We start from the raw sequence: 22717 nt of genomic DNA, 5'->3' as shown, positions 1-22717 counted from the left end.
TAAAATGTATTAAAGGATATAAAACATTAAATTATCTTTGTTGGTTTTTGGTTTTTGGTAAAAAAGTTATTGGGAGTTGGAGTTGCGCTGGAGGAATTTGGACTTATGACCTGAATTATTACAGTTTTTCGAACATCCCATCAAATCAAACTGTATTTTCTCCCTAATATCCATAAAGTTGTATGCGTTTGAATGGCCTCTCTCTGCTTGTTCGATCCTGAAGTATTAAAGGTCCTCAAAAAAACACAAAGACGAAGATTTTCCAGCGGACATTTTCTTGCATGAAAGTGTCTCAGATGATTCACTGAAACAACAAGAATCACTGCTGAGCCTTCTGGAGGTGCTGCAGGACTAAACCAACGAAGCATCTGTGATGGGCGGAGCCTAATTGAATAACCCAATGACTTGCACGCCCTCCCCCACCTTCCCTCCGACACCCGGTGCCAGCTCTCTACATAAGACGATCACTGTGGTTTAATAGTATGAAGCGATAGTTAGATCAGATACCGGGTTGGCAGCGGCTCTCTCTCCGGCGTTATCAAGCAGCGCATTTGGAGCAGCGATGACAGCGCTGGCACAAACAGGGAGCGCTGGAGGCTGGCCTCAGACCAGCGGTGTTGGGTGTGTGTGTGTGTGTGTGGCACCTGTCTGGCTTTTGGCTGGAGCTCGAGGTTGAAGCCTGTTGGAATCAGGGAAATGTGGACATCTATGTCTTTATTTAGAGGAACACAACTGCACCGAAAAGCTGCAGCTTGAATCTTTGATTTTATTAATGCATCAAATAATAATAAACCTGCAGTTTGCATTTCAGGAGCTTCCCAGTCATGTTTTGGGGAATATTTCGGGGCATATTTCACCTCCTGTGGGCGTATCATGTGAGCCTGCCAACAACAACCTGGAGGCAAAGGAAGGACAAAGAAGCTGCATGTTCAGAAACACACCGATCAACACTCAAGATTTAGAGGCCTTATTAGATGACGGCTCATCGGTATGACTGACAGCTAGGGGCGGGAACTTTGGCTAAGTGAGGGGGAGGAGGGCGGGGCAAACGGGAAATTCAGTACATTTACAAAAAACAGGTTACTTGTAGAAAACAGATGTGAATTTCACAAACATTTACTGTACATTTAGACTTTTAGAGGCTTCTCAAACCTGCATCGCTACATGTAAAAGATCAGATTTATGATGCAGATTACTGCAGAAAAAGCTATTTAAGCACCTGTGAACAGTGAACAGCAGGATTCAGTCAGTTAATCTGTCATCAATTATGGAAATAAGCTCAATATATTTTGACTTTTTCTTCTCGGGCATTGTGTGAGCAAAAGTCGACTTTCCAAATGGCACAAGAGTCACTAGAAACTGAAAACTGTACTTTTCTTTTAATTTATTCATGCAAACACAACACATGCAATAATAAACGAACCACAGCAAAACATGAAGAGGGTACAAAACACAAAGAGCAGTCGACAAAACAAAGCAGCAAGACAATTATCACGACCTCATTATGAACACGGACAAGATAAGAACTCAGAATCAATGTGAGAGTTAAGAAAACATTGGCTTCTTAAAGTTTTGGGTATTTGTAGTTCATGATTCTTCCCTGAAAACAAAATGACTCCACTATCTCGTATAAACTTGTTAGCAGTGTAATCATATACTTGTGAGGACTCTGCTCAACAAAAGACATTCCCTTGCTGCTAACGCTAAACTCACCCACCACAAATAAACATTAACCCTCAAAAAGTCCTCACTTTCCAATAAAGTTCTCTAAAGTAGACCTCGCAAAGATAGTCAAGCCCCCCCACACACACACTTACCTTTCCCCTGCTGTAGTCAGTCATCAGGTTGGCCGGAGGGAAGGAATCCTACAGCTATATTTATGACCACACACACGACAGCCAACAGTGTGTTTCCAAGCAGTTTTCCCTCACCTTATTTCAACCGGTCCCACTGCTGCCATGACCTTTGACCTTTCTGATGAGATTCCCCATGACAGTTTAAAAATCACTCCACTAAAAAAGGTCTTCAAGGGCTCATTAAATATATACATTTAAAAGATTATTAACCGTTAAGAAAAACTAAAGTCTAAAGAGGATAATCTCTGTGTTTGCAGCTGAAGCAGACATCTGCTGGCGTTGTCGTCTTGTGGTCTGCGGGGTGTAATCAGCCCGACCCACCGGCTCGCTGTGAATGCCCCGTGCTTATCGCCATATTTTGCAGTGCATTAAGTCGACCACAGGCGTTTTCACACTGGCTCTCACGCCGACGTGGCTTCACCTGCGGCACAGCTGCGTGTTTTAAAACAGGGGCTGCAAGCTGAGAAGTTTCTCCGCCGTCAGTGGACATGTTGAACTTTCCTCTTCTGTCTTAAAGCAACAGTAAAATACACAATAGTGTGGTCTTTTTATTCCAACAATGCATTAACATGTAGAAGGTGACAAACAGTTTAACATTAGAAACACTGAGATTAAGTACGTAACAGTCAACTAAAAGCACATGTGAACGTCATGTCTTCAGATATTACAGGTATTACATAACGTCTTGAAATCCATGTTACATGTTAATTTATTCCTGGTGAAAAGCTGTTACACGTCTAATATTAGACACAAATTATTGGGTGTGATTTTAGACCAACTGACGCACATTTATCACGTGTGTCAACGTCTAAATGAAATGCTCTCAAACCAAGACATGTGTTCTCAAAATAAGCCAAATGTTTTATTATCAGAAACGAACAGGGACTGGAGCTGCTGGGGAATAAAAGAAAACTTCATTATATATGAATAGACTTCAGACAATGGGGCTCAGCCAGCTCGTCAGCTAAATAAGCAGAAGAAGAAGCGTCACTTTCTCCACATACCTTCGACACCACGGACCGGACAGGAGGCAAAAGAGCGAACAAAGGCCGACAGGTGCTTTATAAAATCTGGTCCTGATTAGGGGAGGAGTCAGGCCTGGGGCTGCGTTCACCAACACTACACATGATGCTCGTTCACTCGCACCCTGTAGGGAAGCATCCCCCACCACATTTAGTCACAGGTTCAATATGTCTACAAACACTGAGCGGTTCAAGAATGTTTCATACAAATACTTTTTAGAGGCCTGAAAGACTGAAACTATCCAGTATTTTGCAAGAAAAAATTAGTTCTTAGAGTCGCACAAAAGGATTTGTGTGCTTTGCTTCTTTCTCGTGACCCCACAGTTTGGTTTTAAAATTAAAATGTATATGAACACAACAGGTCTTTATCTGTCTTTTGAACTCATGCTGAGGAAGTATTTCAATCCCTGAAAACTTTTTTAAGTCTCAAGCTGTAGTGTGAATGAGGAGCAAGGATGCTTTTTGACGATGAGCTCAGCTTCAACTTCCTGTCGCCTCCAACTCTGTTTGATCGCTTGTTTTGTTCGTCAGTGCAGCCGAAGGTCCTCAAGGTGAAGCTTCGGGCTGGTTAACAATATCTCTTCTTCTTTTTTTATATCCGGAAGAACTCTGCCATGATCTCCTTCCTTAAAGCAATTACACCTGTCCCTGACTTCTTCTTCTGATACACATTCAGTGTGAATAATTGTTTCTCGTCTTATTAACTGGCAGTACAGTAGCTCTTTCTTAAACCTGGAGCATGATGAGTACAAAAATCTGCAAGGTTATTCCTCTCCATCTGTTTCCTGCCTACAGTAAATAACAGAATTTTGAACACACACTCTTCCAGTAGTTAAAAACTTATTTAAATAAGATATTTAAATATCGAAGGACAAACAGAAAACGAGGTATTTTAAAGTGTAAAACGCTCACTGACAGCTCTCAGTGTGAATGTGAGCTGCTGTATGAAAGAAGCAGATGCTTTAAAAGAGTACACATTATTAAGGCAACCCTCCCCGGAGAGATACAGGGCTTTTTTTTAAGTATTTAATATTCAAATCTATTTCTTCTTAAAGACAGATTGAGGCCAGCCTGGAGTCTCTGTCATCCTCCGCTCCAAACAAATCATCAGCAGGGGAATAACGATGAGCTGTGTTTCATCTTTGTTATTCTGTTGCCTCTTGCATAATTGACGTATATTAACTTCCATTCAAGCAAGTCTAATTATAATCAATCCTCCAATAAGGCGCAACAATTAAGGGAGCAATTTGATTGGTAAAAGTTTAACCCCGGAGCCTAATGAAGACGCTCACGCAAACAAATTCATCAAGTGGATCGCGTGTCGACGGAAACATCTGGAGAGGGATGTTTGATTCAGAGCAACGTGTTTGTTCACGATGGCCTTGAATGCACTTTTCATTCTCGACGCATTAACTCGACGCTCTCAGCCGGAGTTCGTCGTATGTTTTCGCAGTTAACCGCATCGGTTACTGTTTTGACACGGCCTTCCATAATGGCGCACTGAGGAGTTTAGATTGGGGATATTAAGGCCTGAGAAGTTCACTCACTTTCGTAGAGACTTTCTCTTTTGTTTTGGTAGAAAGCACAGGAGTTCCAGTCGTTTCCAATGCAGTGTGCATTGTTGCTGTTGAATTATGAATGTTGTTTTCCAATGTTTTAAGCATTACAAGTTCAATTCCATTGGAACCAAGCTACATTTGGGTAAACCAATCATTTAAGAGAATTAACAAGTTGTTATCTAAAGATGAGCTGCACGTGTAAAGAGTGTGATGCTTGTGCTTTCCAGGTCGTTTTACTTTGTGTACAGCACGATATCACCTACAGTGGCTCAGTGGTCTTTACAGGCCCACAGCAGCGACAGCTCCCGTCCAACCAGAGGTCTCTAAACTAGAAAACAAGACAAGGAGTTTGCAGCCATGCTAGCTGCTCTGCGAGGACACCCATCCAACAGTTGTCGAGACATTTCACGAGATGAAAAGTCAGGGGGATCCCCTTCCAGCAGTTGTTGAGATATTTCAGTCTCTAGTCCTACATGCACAACACTCGCATAATATGCGTGTTTTTTTTCTTAATCCTGCTTTATTTATGCAGGAAAAGCCCTCATGCATTTACCTCCTCTGACAACTGGGAGTTGCTCAGCACAGTCAAAGTGTGGTACTGTTTGATACTGAAGGGTTAAATGCCTTGCTCTAGAGTACCACGAAGAGGCTCCCTTCACAGTCTCCCCGAGCAGATCTGGTCACATGAACCAGCAACCTTTGTCTTCCAGGTCCACTTGTTTGCTGAGTTTCCCTTCGTAAAGATTGCCCTTTGATGTTTGCAACTATAAATCCTCCTTTCTCATTTGCTGAAGGACATTTTCTCTCTGACATATATGATAAATAATCCCGCCTTTTGAAGTAAATCCTGCATTGTAGCTTGGCAACCCGACGACTGGAGTACCTGTAAATCCTCGCTTCAATGAAACTGGAAGGAATAAAAGACAGTGGCCAGGTTTGATGTCAATGGCTCCCCGCTCACCCAATCAATGCCCCGAGCCCAAATGAAAGATGAAAGGCCGAGAGAGAGCGAGAAGCTGTTTTAGCCAACAAAAGGATCCCTGTGTTCTCAGACAGTCCAGCAAACATCGATCTGTACCACTGAACTAAAACCCCCCAACCTCCACAAATGGACCTGATCGAACACACAAGCTTCAAGTCACATGTTTTATTCATCACTTGGTGCCGATATTCCTCCGTTTGTCACGACTTTAGTTAATGCTTTTATTAGTGGTGGAAAGAAGAGGACATTTTGCATTTCTGGGTTCATTTTTGCACCAACAATCAACAACGTTGAAGAAGTTAATTGCAGAAAATAGAAAATAAACACATAGATATAAGAGATATATAGACCACAATGCACTGCAGCCTGTCATGTCAAGTCAAAAGAAGTCAGTTGTATTTATACAGCTTCACAGTCTGTACAGTCACACAAAACACATACATTCATATCGATTATATCTTGTGTTTTATCTCGGATGCATCATTACGGACACAACAGGAACAGTTGATGGTGGTAGTGTGGCATAAAAGACGGCAATGCACCAATAAAAGAGAAGAAGAAGAAGACTGCAAGTCGATTCGCGTGATTAATGAGAGCGGAAATGCATTCAACGTGTTTGTTAGACTCTAAAGATTCACACGATGCATGTTGATGCAAAACGCTCAATATCAACAAAACGTAAAGGCTGAAAAGTTAGTTACTGAACCAAAATGTCTCACCTCAATCTCGAAATATCTCCCTGTACTTTTACTGCAACTTGAGCTAAAACAAAACATTGTAATACCGTAACCCACTGCAGGAACATTACTCTGATCTGGACAGATGTTTAAAACTGCCATACAGTTAAATTACGTCACCCTACGTTCAGGAGTTCGGTTATATTCTGCAAATCTAAATGCAAATGTAGACCAGCCCTGAAAATTAAAGATTGAGAATTAAACTGGTGAAACAGGTGAAACAGCCTCGCGGCCCTCCTGTGTGCTCGCTGTTAAGTACATGGGTTGACATGTCGTCCTCCACGCCGGCTCGTCAGATAACAAGGTCCTTCCCGGGGGGGGAGGCTGGACGCGTGGAAATGGAAATGAAAAGTCTGAGGCCGAGAGCTGCAAGGACACATGAGATATGTTTCTCAGCAATGATGCATAACATTCACTGCAGGGAGGGAGGGGGGGGGGGGTTTAATATGGTTTATAGTCAGTGAGCCTCCATCCAAGTCGACCTATACACTGTGATTATAATGTTTTTTAATGGACAGTATGCACCGTGTGGAGAATACAGCTGTCATTTAGAGTTACAGCAGTTTACTTTGGAAAAGATAACATTATACTCACTTTCTTGCAGAGAATTAGATAAGAAGGTCGACACTCTCTTCTCTGTACACTAAGAGTGACGTGAGTATAATGCCTACATAAAAACTGTTTTAAAACGACTATTTCTCGGCAACCAGCAGAGACTCCAGGAAGTTACTGATCCCAACCAAGAAATCTTCAAGCTTCATATTTAGCGTACAGATGTCTCACCTTTCCTTTCAGTCCCTTAAAATCGTCCGTTTCTGGGAGAAGTCTGGTCAGGAAGTCTCGCACATGCCCTGCAGTAACCTGGTTCCTGTAAAACCCTGTTTACAAGCAGCAGGGCGGTAATCAGATTTTGACCCCTGATCATATTTTGAACCAAGCCGACATATTTTCAGTGTATAAGTAATTTAAGATGCTGCTCGGGGTTTGTTTGTTATTCAGCTGGAGCACTGGGACTGATGGTACATTAAGAGGACAGGCGGCTCAGCTGTAGAAACCAATGTATTTGTAATCTGGAATGGATTTCTAAAAGTCTTTATTATCATAAAGACACACAGACACATGAATAAAACTTAGGCCTCAGTCAAGCGTGTGAATTTGTTGGCAATATCTGCAACTCATGAATGATGATTATATCAAAAATAAAAGTAAATAAATCAGGTTTGTGCAGGAAAATGACGGTAAGGCGGCACTGAACTCCTGATGTATGTATCTCAGTCAAAAGTCCATTCATGTTCCTGCATCTCTGCTGCTTTTTCCACACACGATGGGAGACATTTGGACCGAGAGTGAAATACAATTATTTTTCATTGCACCATGTGTTGATTGTAAAAAAATAAATAAATTCGTGCACATGGAAGCCATCAGATTTTCGCAGCATCTGTCTGCCCATGAAACTGAATCCAGGCAATCTGTGTGGACGTGTGTGAAATTTCATTTTCTGATATCTGCATTTTTTTTCTGTCCTGTTTCATTTATACTGAGTGACCTACCGTTCTTAAATTACTGTATTTGTATTTAATGTTGACCCCAGTTTGTGTAACCTACTAGCTGAGTACAGCTACTAATCGACCGTTTTCCCAACAGCTGTTTCGAACATCAATCCTCAAGAAGTGATTTGTTTTTGGTGCACATGCAGGACGTTTTTTAAAGGATTTTATTACATTTTTGCTCACTTGAAGGTCAATCATTTGGCACGCCTCCCGTCATTTTGTGTATTCTACATTCAGAGGACTGTGCAGACGATGGACCCTGTTGGACGATGTTGTAAAATGTAAATACGGCACATTCTGTGTTTCCCAGCAGGAGAAGGGTTAACTGGAGGACACATGAGGACGTGACTCATGAGAACACGTTTTCCAGTGGGAGGGACGTCCTCATCTATTTACCAAGGAGCTAAATCTGCGTTAAAACGAACCATTAACCAGCCGCTTCAGTGCGCCATGAAGGGGACGTGCTGCATTGTCCTGTTGTCACTGTGATGGTGGAGGAATGTCGTCTTTACATCATTTGTGTCCGCACACATTTCTTAAAGGCAGTGTGCCGATGGTGCTTCCTTTGCTCCAACAAATGGTCCTCCATCATGGCACTTAAAAACCAGTTGCGTCATTCCTTCAGGCGGTCTGAATCTGGATCTGAGTCCATGTAACGGCCGTGTAGGTGCTTGTTTTCTCTTTGTGTGGCCTAAGTGAACGCTTACACAGTCTTAGATGCCCTTTAAACCTCGTTGTGTGATGTCAAACACATCAGCTACATAGATGACAGTGAGGAAAAAGGAACCTTCTGTTCTTCGTCCTGTCGAGAAAAGACATGCAGATGAGGTGTTCTGGCCTTGACAATACCGTTTTGATGTGTTAATCCTATTCTCTTCAGCGCCTTCTGCACAGGCAGCTTATGTACATTTCCTCGATTAACACCTCCTTCCTATTTTGGGAGCTCAGGGAGTCATTTCATGGTAACCACATTTGCTTAATTACATAAGAGAGACAAAAAGAAGCAGAGAAGGAGAAGTCTGGGCGCTACGAGGCAGACTGCCGCGCTGCTCTTTAGCTCGGAGACGATGCTCTGACTCGAATCCAAACGCAATTAATGCTGGACGAGAGCCGAGGGGCACTCCAGGCAGATGAGGAGGACTGTTGTGGAGGACGAAGCCTGATGGTTCAACCTGCAATTCTCCAATAACCAGATTTTAACGTGAAAATACCTTCTGACGCTGCTCATTAATCTGTGTTTAAAAATGACCTCTGCAGTCAAGCAAACTTCCTCTAAACCTGCCTCAACTGTTTCTGTTTTAATGATTTCCTACGTCTCCCAGGACGACCCGGTCCCCCTTCTCAAAACCAGAATCAGTCTCGTGAAGCTGCATCGGATTCTCGTCTGTTTCCTGCTCTCGTGCATAAAGACATTGATCTCTGTACCTCTTCTTTGATGGATTCCTCCCTGTAGGGTTGCTGGTCTGAGGTGGGGAGTGGAAGGACAACAGAGTGTCCATCCTAAAACACAAAGTTCGACCCAGGTTAACTTTTGCTGGATATACTCACCTTTTAAAGGAATAACAATTTTGAGACTCAGTAATAGACTGAATGTCTGGAGCCGAGGTGAAAGTCACATCAATCAAGAAGTCAAACCTTCATCTGAAAACTCTTCTTACAGATTCTGAAGACATTAAAATACAAGGAAGGAAAGACACGTAATATCAAAAGATCCCAGATTAAGATTTGAAAGAATACAAATACACAAAGAAGAGTAAAAATACTGCGTTACTAGTCCTTCCTCTATGCTGAGAGCTGCAGCCAGTCAGAAAGACGACTGGACTTCTCAAATACATTATCTGTCTGCAGGAACACACATGCTGCATTCAGTCTGTCTTTTCCTGGAAGGATTCACATGCACACACATTACATTTAAGTATAATGCATTCACCCCCCCCCCACCCCACCCCACCCCTCCTTTGCCTGGTCTGTCTCGCTCACACACACTTTGTTTTTAGAGATTCATACACTCTTTTTGTCTCCTTGGACTTGACATTATATCCCTGAAGGTTTTCCCATCATCATCCTTTCACTCGGATCATATTTAAGACTTGAAACATGCACAGCTGTCGATGCGGCGTTAGCAGACAGGAAGGGTTTAGTCGTGTTGCACCATCACATTTTATAAAAACAAAACTTTAATATGTTGCCAACGATAGCGACTGCGGGTGGTCACTGCGTTATCAGGACACAATCAAAAGAACAGGGTTGTGACACAGAATGAATTTAGCTGACCCACGCATCTGAAAGTTGTTGCTTATTTTCTGCCACAAGTCGTCGCTGATCACCTCAGTTTACAGATATTGAGGTTCTTAATATAATAGTCATAAAGTGCTGCAGGGATGACGTAGTTTTGTAAGAAAAGGCGGAAGCTAGCATCGCCCCGGTTCCCTCGGCAAAAAGCCAACGGGATTTTGGATTATTGCAGAAAATAAACTCTGTGGCGAACAAAACTTCATGATACTTACACGTCTGGTTCAGCAAGAGCTTAACGTTTAAGAGAATATAGATAGATGTAGAGTATAAACACAGCGGACTAGTGAGCAGATGAGTTTCCGTGTTCGGTTGTTAGCACTTTTTATTATAAGATATATTTCATGTCATAGAACAAAACATTGAAATCTCTCGTGGAAAGCTTGTGTTAACCACAGACCAAACCCCACTCAGAAAACCCACGGACTTCCGGGTTTCGGGGCTCGTTTCCGCAGCTCTGTAGAAAGTGACGGGCAGGAAATGAAATTAGCTGCCACTCAGAATTTAATCTATTTAACCTGGAGTTTTGTTTTTGTTTGCTTCTTTTAAATCCCCGCGTTTTTAATATTCATGACAAATAAACAGACAAATTCTTGAATTATTTAAAATAATAAACAAACAAACTTGACTTTGGTATCCACACACACACACACACACACACACACATTCACACTTCCCCCAGGTGGTTTCCTCTCGTCTCAGCAGCCGTGTTCATCACTCCTCTCTGCCGGGCTCCAACACACTCTCCACTTCATCACTGTCAGAGCAGGAGTCTCCCCCGTGTGTGTGTGTGTGTGTGTGTGTGTGTGTGTGTGTGTGTGTGTGTGTTTGCATATCTGCATGTGTGCATATTTCTTCTTCTGTGTGAGTGTGTTCCCCTGTATGCGCACACAGACACACCCCTGCCCGTCTGATGCAAACACTAACATTAATTTCAATTACTGTAGTTTTCTTTTCAGGGCGCCAAGTGAGAAATGAATGAAAACAACAACAACAACAAAAACCAAAACAGAGCCGGCGTTTCTCCTCCAAAGGCCGCCGAGGAAAGCAAATCCCTCCGCACTCGTCCGACGCCCGACTCTTTCTATTTTAGGCCGACTTTAAGTTTTTAATTTGGATTGATTACGGCGGCGTAGGTGTTGCAGCCGCCGGGATAATGAACGCTCGGGGAGAGGGAGAGCTGAAGCATTATTAATGAGACACTTAAAGGTGAAAGAACGAGAGGAGGAGAGGGAGAGAGTGGAAAAGAGGCAGATAGATGAAGAGAGAGGAGGAAGAGACACAAGGAGTTTGATATTTGGGTAAAGCAGTTGAAAGAGGGGAAGCAGAGCGGGAAAGATGTCCTAAATAAAGAGTTTATACATAGATATATATATATTTTCTAACCCTCAACTTTTACTTTAATTGCAAAACTAAAGACATTCCCATCAGCCTCGGCTGTACTTTGCGTTTAGCGCTAATTAGCAAATGCTAGCATGCTAACTTGTGAAATAGCAGGAGGAGAGAAATGAAGTTCTCTACATTTCATATGATTTCATAAGATTCACCACACAAAGATGGTGGAAAGATGGCGAGAGAGCCCATCTGAGGCGCACCGCAGACGCAGAGTCCATATTTTTGTACACTTTATGGTTTAAGACGGAAGGAAATGTGTCCCGCGTGGTCTTGAGTGTTGTCTCGGTGTGAATACTCCAGAAAATCAGAAACTAAACAAGACACAGAAGTGAGGTGTGAGAGATGAGTCATGATGAATGTAGTACTATACACTCTGCTGTCCTCTTCGCATCTTGATTTACATACTGACAAGACGGAAATAGTACACGGCTTAAAGGGTTTACGGTGGTGTGATGGAGAAAGAGACAAAAAAAACTGAGAGAGGAGGGAAGACGTGAGAAAGACAAAGGAGAGAAAATGTGTTTGATAATGAAAGAAATATTTTGCTGCTGGGTTATGTGATAATCCTTCCCTTTTTGCTTTTGTAATGTTGTTATTAAAGATTTAATAACTGAAAGCTGAGATTCTTCTCTTCTTATCATTTCTTGTTAAAAAGAACTCAATCTGTGCATTGATATCAACATAAAAATGAGGCTTAACTTTTGGGGATTAAACAGCAACAACGCAGCAGAAGGAAACAGAGAGCTGGAAAGGAAGATGAGGAGTGGAAGGATTTCTGTTGCTGTTTCTAACAACTTTACCTGAGTAAGCACTGATGCACGGCCAGGCTGTGTGTTCTGGAGAGGCTGCAGATACGATAGTATTAATAAAAGTGATCCCTGCGGTGCTGCAGATGTGTTCCTCATTAGTCTCTGCTCCGCTATAGAAAGCCAAAATTGATTATCGCTGCAACACCTCCCAAACTCTGAGGTTTGTGTTTTTTGTGTTCAGAACTAAATAAAAAGTCTCCAGACAAGCTGAAGCCGAGGGTTCGATTTTCACTTCGAGGAGTTTGTATTCGTGGAATTGTTCCCCTCCTCAAGCCAAAAGTCTTTCCTGAAGACTTCAGGGTTTGTTCAAAGGTTCTTTGTGGAGCCCAGAGATTGATGGAGGAGCATGAAGGAGTTCCCCAAGGAACCATCTTGGGATCCCTAGCAAGTTCTGAAGGTTCTTTGAAGAACAGCTTCAAATCCTGGTTATGATTTTTCACGTGCTTATAAACATTGATTCACTTTATTTGGACATTCCTCTCTGAAAACTTTCCCAAATAAACCTGAAACTAGGTGATCCTTTAAAAACAGATGCATGATGCTCTTAACTAAAACAATACATGTCTAAACTGGAAAATATTTGAATTATAGATCCTATATTTAAAGTTTGACACGTCTATTTTCAGTGTAACCCAGTTGAATTAAAATAGAAAAACAGATTTATTGCAGCCCGCTGTGAGAATACAGTAACACACAACACGACAGCTGGGATTACCATCGCCAGAGACAGCAGAGACAAAAGTGGCTGTTTCAGCGTGTGTGTGTGTCAGCGCTGTTGAGCACACACACACACACACACACACACACACACACACCTGTCAGTGCTTCACCTGATCCTGCAACAAAAACAGCGTCTCCAGGGAGCTGCAGCCGAATCCACCAGCAGCTATATATAAGACACATCATTTGCATCAGACTACAAGAGTACAACAACTTCATTTTGGTTGCTCCGCTGCCGACAACAACATCTAGGAATGCACTCCCTGTAATATATTTTCACTTATTTTCACCTGTTTCATCATGCCGCTGGCCTCGAAGCGCTCTTGCTTCCCTTTACATCACGTTTCATCAAGCGGACACGCACCGACGCTCCTCAGCGACCTGAAAATGAAAAGAGGTTTTAAAAGCGGCTCCCTTTACACACTCCTGCCTTTTGCCAGCACCATCCATGGAAAGCATTTCATTCAAACCTGACACCCCAGAGATCCGCGGCCCCCCTCGGTTTGCTCGGCGGGGGTCCCTGACACCTCTGCCAGTGATTGCTGGTGGTCTGTAGTCAGCCGAGGGAGGGTGTCTTATTTCAAAAGCAGAGAGGAGAAAGATTTGTGGAAGCCTTAAAGCCCTAAAGGCAGGCTGGCGCCTCTTATCCTCTATCCCAGTCAGAGGAAGCAAAAGCCTCCTGCCGAACCACCCTGTGCAGCAATTACTGCACAGAAGCAGCCGAGGACGGACGGATGGATGACAGTATGTCTGCTGGTTCTGTCTGCACATCAGCTCTGCAGGTTCCACCAATGTTTGTCTGGTAAATGTCTGAAAGTTGTTTATTTAGCTGAAGTTTGATAAACCGAATGAGGAGCAGCTGATAATGTTTCAACTATAATTATATTCTGCGTCATGGCTGAGTAAGAGACAACAGGTAAGAGCAATTAGCAGGACTTTTTTCCTTCATAGCAAGATTAAATTTAGCGGCGTAGCATTCGGTCGCACTGCACTCCTGTTAGCTCACTTCTGGAAATGTAACACGCGTTTTAAAAATATCTACAACACCCCAGCTTTAAACTAATAACGTACTCCTCGGCGCTGCAAACAATCTACGTGTTGAGTTAGAGATCGCTTGTGATGGTACAGTTCTTGTAGTGTTAAGGCCTAACAGGCAAACAGAGACAGACAGCAGGTCAAAAACACAAGTTACAGGCAGGTTTAGAGGCGGCAGGCAGGAAGGAACACGTTCAGGACACAACAGGGCAGTGAAACGCAGGAATGGCAGGCAAGCTGTGGCAACAAGGCAGCAAACACAACCTGGCAGGGGACTGCAGAAGTCAGGCTGGTACAGTATATAGACTGGGAGGCTGATGAGGGACAGGTGTGCGTGGGCAACCGGAGGACAGGTGAGGAATGACGGCGTCTGGGAAGGTGTCTGATGACATTGTGTTCACTTTTTATGACTGAAAAATGGAGAAACACGACTTCTGACTTGCAAAAGAGGTTTCTGGCCTCAGTGGCACTAAAACCTTATATATATATATATATCAAATGTCATTTCAGTGCTGGAAAGGGCGACGACGTGCAGAAAGCTACAGAGTAAAGTAGTTTTAACAAGCAGAAATGTATTTGTACCACCAAGGAAGTTTTGAATTACACAAGCTGAGTTTTTTGGCAGCATGCTTCAGAAGACAGTCACACATTCTGGGCTCGCTGTGAGCTAATAGAGACGTTCAAAAGTTAATTGTTGGGTGATAATTTCTCTGATTATGTAATTTGTAAATTGTCGAAGGCAGATTTTGTTGGATTTTGCGGCTCTGCTTTCTGCAGAGGGGCAACTGTGGGAGGAGAAGTTGATGCAAACACACACTTTCACACAACGCTGTCAGGGTGCTGGTGGATGTACTGCAGGGTGGTGGGTCAGGCCAGGACAGAGTCTTCCATCTGAGGTGAGATATCATACAACTGAGGCTGAGCAACGCTGGATGAAAGATGGAAAAGATAGGGGCTTCATATTCTACAGTTTTCTCATGAAAAGAACAAAAGTATTGTCTTCTTCCTCTGTGCCATAGGGCTCCATTGTTGTCCTTTGCAAAATGTGGATTAATCCACCGCAGAAAATAGTCCCCAACAGAACCATTTGCTCTTGTTTGAGTAACATTTCCTAAAAACTGAAAAAAGTAACTACATAGTCGTGACTGGTTTGTTTTTTTTCACAATAACTGAGACACAGAATATCGCCAGCCTTCTCTTTTAATGGAAGAGAACTGGCACTGAAAGAGAGTGTACAAAATGTAAAATGAAATTGTAAGAAAGACAAAAGGTCTGTATTCATGAAGAAAGAACAACAAACGAAACAGTGACAGATGTTCAGAGTCCATGTGAAAAGCTCACCTTGAGTCTTTTCAAACCTAATTTGTTGTTTGAGAAAAATGCACAAAAGCTGAACTTCTGACGGTCGTAGACGATCAGCAGCTGCATCAAACTTCTGTGTGTACTTCGACTTCAAGAAACGGGTTTCAGAAACATTTGAACCCACATGTTGTGGCCTTCAACTGAGCAATCACCAGCCGCTGATGAAGCTCCAGTGATTTTTCTGTCAATTTCCAATCAATAATGAACCTTCATGCTTATTAAGAAATGGATTATATATCCAGGATTTCAACACAAGGAAGAAATGAAAAGAGGAACAACATCGGGAAGCAAAAAGGGGAGGAAAATAAACATTGTGTTGAATTGTAATTGAAGAGAAAGAGGGAAGATGAGAGATAGAAGTGCACATCCATGAAGACAGAGAGAGAAATGAGCCTGAAAGAGGGAAAAATGGTTGGCACAGAAAAAGAAATGAGATGGAGGCCCGCATCCATCAACAAAGGAGAAAAATCAGCCCGACAAAAGCAGCAGAAACGTGAGAGAGAGACACGTCCGTGAAGAAAGAGCGGTAATTAACTCGAAAGAAGAAGAAAGCAAGAGAGGGCAGGGTTTGCTTTTATAAATGATTCACAGAGATGGATATGTGCGGATGATAGATGGCTTTAAGACACAGGTAAATACTTAAAGAGAGGAAAGAGGAGAAGTTTGCAGCCAAAGAAAATGAAAATGGAAGAGAGAAAAATGAGGTTGTGGGAGAGAAAAGAGACGTCTGCGTGCAGAATACAGACACGAATAGATCAGTTTTTTCCAGAAGAACAAGAAGACGTCAGCATGGAGGATGAGAGGGATGGAAAAGTGAGATTTCTGTTCATCCGAGGGCTCGCGGGGTTGTTCAGTGCAAAGCCCTGTTTGCGTGGGACCAGTGTTATGTTGGTAAGTAATGATTTATCCCCTAATCTCTGTGGAAGGTCAGGACTTTACTCCTATGAATCATCTTGATGAACCGGCTTAAAACATTAACGGTAAATGTCAAATTTTGTCCCTCGGAGCCGGAGAGAAAAGCTGTCTTTTTGTTTTTAAATCAGAATACATAAACGAAAAGCTGAATAAAACATATCGCCAGCACTTTGAGCTGTGGAGAAACTATGTGATGATGATCGCATTTTATAAAAACAAACAAGAGCTTCAAGAAATCTGCTCCGCTGTGAGTGGATCACTGTTTTGTTGCAGACTGAAGAAATTAAGACTCTTATTAAGACTTTATTTATCAGGAAAGCACATGAACAAAGGCTCTCGCTGTTTAGTCAGAAGTAAACTGGAAACCTGAAAACAAAATCTGCAGATAAATCACTTTGAGATGCTCAAATTTTGGACGAATTGCACATTGAACTTTTGGCTTCTTCTCCATAGCAATGGCAGCCGAGGCTCATGGGTATTGTAGTATTTAGAACCACCGTGTGTTGAGGAACATCGAGGAGATCATCGAAAGACTTTCAAATGGGGGGAAAAATCCAAAATGGCTCCTGTTCATTTAAATGAACATTTCTAGCCGAGCCAATAAAGTTTTCCCTCTTCCTGGATCGCTTCCTCGTTGTTGTGTTTCGCTTCAATAAGAAGGATGTAGCGTTTTTGGACCCTGACCTAAAGACTAACCTCTGACATCCCTACAGTCCAACATACTGTATCTTTATCAAACTGGTCCCTAAACACAATGCATCCACAAGACCAGTGAGGCCAGCACAGTGAAGTTACCTCCATGTTGGATGTTTTCAGTTTGCAGACTTAAACAAGCAAAGCATGAAAGACAAAGAACGATTTAGGATTGATCGACTCGTTTCTGTACCTCCTGGCTGCCTGTTCTGGTTCTGACAGGCTGGGAGGACAGAGAGTCCCGGGAAGAGCCAGGACCTGCTTGGAGGGATTACAACTCCCAGCTGGCCTGGGAGCGACCGGTTATCCCCAAGCGGGAGGTGGAGGAAGTTGCTGGAGTGGAAAAGGACATTTGGAGCAGGAAAACGGGCTGACGGCAGGATAGACGGACAGTTTAAACATTTAAATGGGTTCAAGTCATGGTAAAGGTTTGCTGTGAGGCATTCTGGGAAATATAGGAAATCAGTAACTGAATTAAAAGTTTAAGGAAAGTGAACAAAGTAAATTACACTCCACTGCAAGAGCTTTGACCATCACACGCTGATGATATATAACAAAGCAGGCTGTCCTTGTTTGTGCTAGATGTGCTTCACAAGCAGCTTCTATAGCTTTTTGTGTTGACTTCATTTGTCAACGCAGGAAGACAAGAAAAGATGAAAACATGTAACAACCACTCAACAAATTAAAGAAATACGCCGACAACAATCCCCACAGTTATTACAAAGCCTTGGATATGAGTAGAAAATAATTATCCCTAAATAGGACTGAAGGAGAAGCATGAAGTTACGTGTGAAGAGAAAGAAAAGGAGCTGAAGTACGTTGTGTAATATCACCACATATGATTCATGTAGTATTTCTGTCAGCTCGTGATGCATCGCGTCCTCTGCTTTAAATTCTGCAGGAGGCGTCTCGTTTCTCAATCCTCAGCCTTGAAGGAGGAGAGGACGGATGCCGGCAAACAGACATCAATGTATTTATTCAGATTTTAAATGTGAGTTTTTATTATAATCACTATCATCTTTATAAGCTACATTTGTCAACAGGTGACAGTTTCAAAGCTATTCCTGCCAGATGAATAAAATCATTTCCAGGAAATTAGTGGTAAATGTTATTGATGTTATTACCTGCAAATATATGAATACATGTTAATGGTACCTTGTTTTTTTAGTGTCCTGTCTTTAGTGTTTTATTGATTGTGTGTGACTCCATGTTACACGACAATGAGCTACTTTCCATTTGCAGCAAGATCGAAAAACTACAAAATAAAAAACTCATTTGAATCAAAAACCGGATCTCGGGGACGACGACTCTTCGCTGGAACAATAGCACACATGGTTTACACATGCAAACACACCACTATCGCTAATATTTTCAGGGGTATCGTGTCCCAGAGCTTTCACACCTACACACAAGATGGCCAGCCTCGTAGGGAGGAGGAGGAAGAGGAAGCTGCACTCTTCCTCCTTTCGATAGCGCCGAGGCGAGGAGCAGATGGTGCGAGAGATTGGAAACATCGTCTGGAGTCGGACAACCCTGAGCTAATGGCAAGCTGTGCTGGCAGCGCTGTGTGAGTGTGTGAGGGGTTGGAATTGTCTTACTGTGCATAGCTGGCTCGCTAAAGTTCATTACTGTATGTGTGTGAACTTCAGAGTCATGTGTGTGTGTGTGTGTGTGTGTGTGTGTGTAGCAGCTCAGATTTCATGTGCGTAAAGCTTTCAAAAGTTTGTTTGTGATTGTGCAAGTGACACTAATGAAGAGATAAACAGGGACATGAGGAAGAGAGTTTAAGCGTCATTATTTCTGGAAGCCCATTCAAAAAAAAATCATCTTTTAACTGTGTTAAAGCGCCGCATTAATCCTGATTTGGTGGATTCAAAATAAGCGTTTAAAGTGTCAGCGTGTGCGATGGTAAACAAGCCAAAGGAAGTAAACAAGAGTAAGCGAGAGACAAACTGAGGTACTTTCAGTGTCACTATTAAATTCTCCTCCTGTGATGTGCCTCTAAACGAAGCGAGTGACTTCAATAGAGCCAATTTGTGGCACACATTCATCCCTCCATGCCTGCGAGTGTGGATCCTGCTGCTGCACTCTGAAACACGTCGAAACAGGGGCCAGTAAACACCCAAAGGATCCAGTCTAAAAACCAGCGTACCTCCTCTTTGATCCAGTCTGAGGGTTTTCATCAGCTGCTGTGAAGTCGGGATCAGACCACACGATATTACCTGGATAATGGCTCAATGCAACAGACGTGGACCTCCAAATTAAACAGCGAAACACGTCGTTTGTTCCCTCTACGACAGCACGTAGAAGCGTTTTCTCTGTTGACTTTGTGCCTTTTATGAACTGACAACTGAAGATTTAGTTTAGGCGCAAAAACGACCTGGTTAGGTTTAGGGAAGCTTTGTTAAGGGCCTTTGTTGTCATGGCTACAACAATAAACATGTGTTCGTGCTTTAAAAAATAAAAAAAACGTTAATGCTCTCCTTCCTCGCTCTGAAACAACATCACCTGACTTCCTCCTTTGCTGCAGTCGTAATCAATACGAGCACTAGAGGGCGCTGTCACTTGAACGTGAGCACAAAGCGTGTCCTGTCGGAGCTCTCGCTGAGACGACTGACGCAGTCGAGCGTCGATGTCGATGCTTCATGAGAAAGTTTATAGTTTTGCTTTTATTCATTTCGTTAGACAACAGGTGATGTGGTGGAAAGCAGTGGAAACAGCTTGTGGCCTTCAGTTGAAAGGTGCTCTGGATGAAATTATAATAGCTATTGTGCTTGCATGTCAACTGATCCGTCTCCATAGCAACTGAGCATCTGCAGATGAGCTGTGTGATACTGTATTGAATTTAGATGTTGTGTTGTTATGTTTTGTCAAACTAGTTTGATAACATCTACAAAGGGCGGAAGTCAGTTTTTGGCCCCTATTTCCCGATCAGCTTCGCACGTTAAGCAAAGTTGTGAAAGACGTGCAGGAGCGAGCTGTGATTGGTTCAACTCAACGCTGGCATGTCAGGAATTTAGGGACGGACAAGAAGAACGACGGCATCAGTCGTTTCAGGAAGTTCCCCCGAAACGTCACGCGTTTATGTGACGACGTCCTCCAGTGGTTCATGACGGGAGCAAAGGATGTATGGGTCAAAAAAAAACATCTGGCTTTAACCGTTCGTCTCCTCGTTTCCAGCCGACATCTTTCCATAAGTGTTTATTATTGTAACCACGACGACGGAGGTGGCCTAACCCTCATGGAGTGGAGATTTTAACTCAAACCGCGATGTTTCCGTAAACCTAACAAAGTCACAAACATTCACCACAGTGTCATCGCAAAACAAATGACGTCTTCCTGCTGACGGAGGCATCAGAATCAGGACCTCTGCGTTATACGCAGCAAGTGATGCATTTTGTTGTTGAATCTGGGGGACTTGTTGGGGATTTAAGGCACCTAATCTCGCATGGTGAATATCTCAAAAAATATAAATATCACGTCGTCTGATCTCAGCGTTAAAGACGCGGTTGTTGTTTTAACTTAACCAGCTTTAAAAGACTCATTACAGTCGTGTGAAGGATGACTGTCCGCTCTCAGTAGCAGATAGTGAGACATCACACTGCTGAAAAACATCTTAGGGGTGTTTTTGCTTCCAATAACATTTCTTTTAACAATGAAGATCTTTCACCATAACAAAGTAGTTTCAGGCTACCAGACAGCGCAGATAAGACTTTTCACATATAAATCTATAAACTGGAGCACATGATAAAATACTCACTCCGTCGTTTGAGTTGCGAGGACACGCTGTACCGCTTTGATTTGAGCCCTCAGAGGCTGCAGTTTGTTGAGCAGCAACTGTTCTGCTAATGCCAACGCAAAGTGAATCGTCAACAGCTGCAAACGAAACACATTGTTCCTTTTGAAAGCATTCATGTAGACGTAAGAATCTGAACATGGAAAGGCATTTTGGAGAGAAACAGATGTGACACGAAGTGGTTACAACACGGGACGGGCATCAACATCCATGTGTGTCACGCTGTAGATCACCTTAATGCTCCCCGTTTAACGACGATCTCCTTTGTTTCACATACGTGGAAACAAACAAGAAGGACAAAAAAAAAGTATTGTTGGTTGCATGTGTTAAATAAACAGCCTCATTAAAGTGGTCAGATGTGCATATTTTATTAGAGGAGATCTATAAATGCTGCAGTTTGAACTTCTCCTCAGGGACTGATCGTCTGTGGCCCTCTGCTTCATTAACACCTCTACAAACCCGGAAAACTGGCTGAACATAGACCCACACACGCAGCGGTCACAACAAATGAAAATAAAAAAAACAGTCGGTGCTTGAGATAAAACGTTTCCATGCGACCAAAACAACATGCAGCAGATTCACCAGTGGAAAGTGTGGGAATAAATGATTCAGTGCGGGCAACCACACTCTGAAAGCTATGGGTCTGTTGGCGTCCAAAACCAGCTGATATCAACACAGAAACATTCCTGGACATGATCCTGGCATGCATGATCATCATTATCATATTTATTCTATTTGTTGAGAGCCAGAAGGAAGTTGTGACAGAACTTCTTCTGCAGCTCCTCCATGTTTTCACGCTGAAAACTCTCCCGAAAGGTTCCTTGAATCTTTTCAGCTTGATAGTGTGTGGCCCGTATCAGGAAATGCCAGGGCAGCTGGGAGATCCTGCGGAGATAAGTGGCGCCAAAGGCACCGCTGATGTCACTGTCTCTGGACCGAGAAACCCCTCCCTCTCCCCTTTCACCTCCTCCTCCTCCTCTTCCTCCTCCTCCTCCTCCACACCGACAGAAAAAAGGCGTTTGGTTCCAAAACAAGGTAAAGCTGCTCCTTCCAAACACAACAAAATCCTCATGGAAGTGCAGTCAAGTGAGAAGCTGCAGACTTTCACTCACAAAGCACAGCAGCACTTTACTTTCCACACTTGAAAAGCTGCTCTTTGAGGATTTTACTGCCACATAAAGAAACCAAATTCTCTGGAAACTACAGCTGCACCTAACAATCACTTTCATAGTCGATTAATCCCATGATTGTTTTTCAGAGTAATGCATTAATCCTTTGATCTGTAAATCATAAAAAAAAGTAAATGTCTTGTTTCGTCTGACCAACAGTTCAAAGATATTCAATTCACAATGATAAAGGAGCAAGTTGTCATGTCTGCGAAGCTGAATCCAGAGTATATTCTGCTTTATAAACAAGTGAAACGATCAATCCAAAGGGCGAAAAGAAACATCTCAGGGGTCACAAGATGATTAACTGGATGGGAGAGCAAAAATATATATTTCTTCAACACAAAATTATGTTTTTTCAAGAGAATGACTTTACCTCGTAACAAGGGAAACAGAGAGCGGAGTTCAAGCTGGTTGTTACAAACATCCTTAGCATGGAAACATCTATTTGTGTTGTTGTTGACAGGAAGTACTGAACCTGAAGAACTGAGCAAAAACAGATGTAGCTCAGTCCATGTTTCTCTTGTGATTAAAGATCTACCGCTCCGAGGACGGATATGTAAATGTCCCTGTATATAGTAGCACAGGTGAGGCGTATGTGAATGCAGAGGCCATGTTACTGCCTGTGTTTAACTCCCACATGGGGGCCCCAGTGCATTGTGGGAGTGGGGGTGGCAGAGCACAGCCATCTGCTGCAGGATACCAGCAAGAAGAAGAAAAGGGAAAGAGAGTAGACTTCATTTAGAAGAGTTTTTGTTGTTTATGCAATAACTGGAACTGCAAGTGCAGCTTTGAAACAAATATTGAAATTTCAGGCCCAATCTGACA

The sequence above is a fragment of the Enoplosus armatus genome, chromosome 24, assembly GCF_043641665.1.
Source record: "Enoplosus armatus isolate fEnoArm2 chromosome 24, fEnoArm2.hap1, whole genome shotgun sequence".
In the NCBI taxonomy this organism is placed as follows: Eukaryota; Metazoa; Chordata; class Actinopteri; order Centrarchiformes; family Enoplosidae; genus Enoplosus; species Enoplosus armatus.
This window is presented reverse-complemented; position numbering follows the sequence as displayed.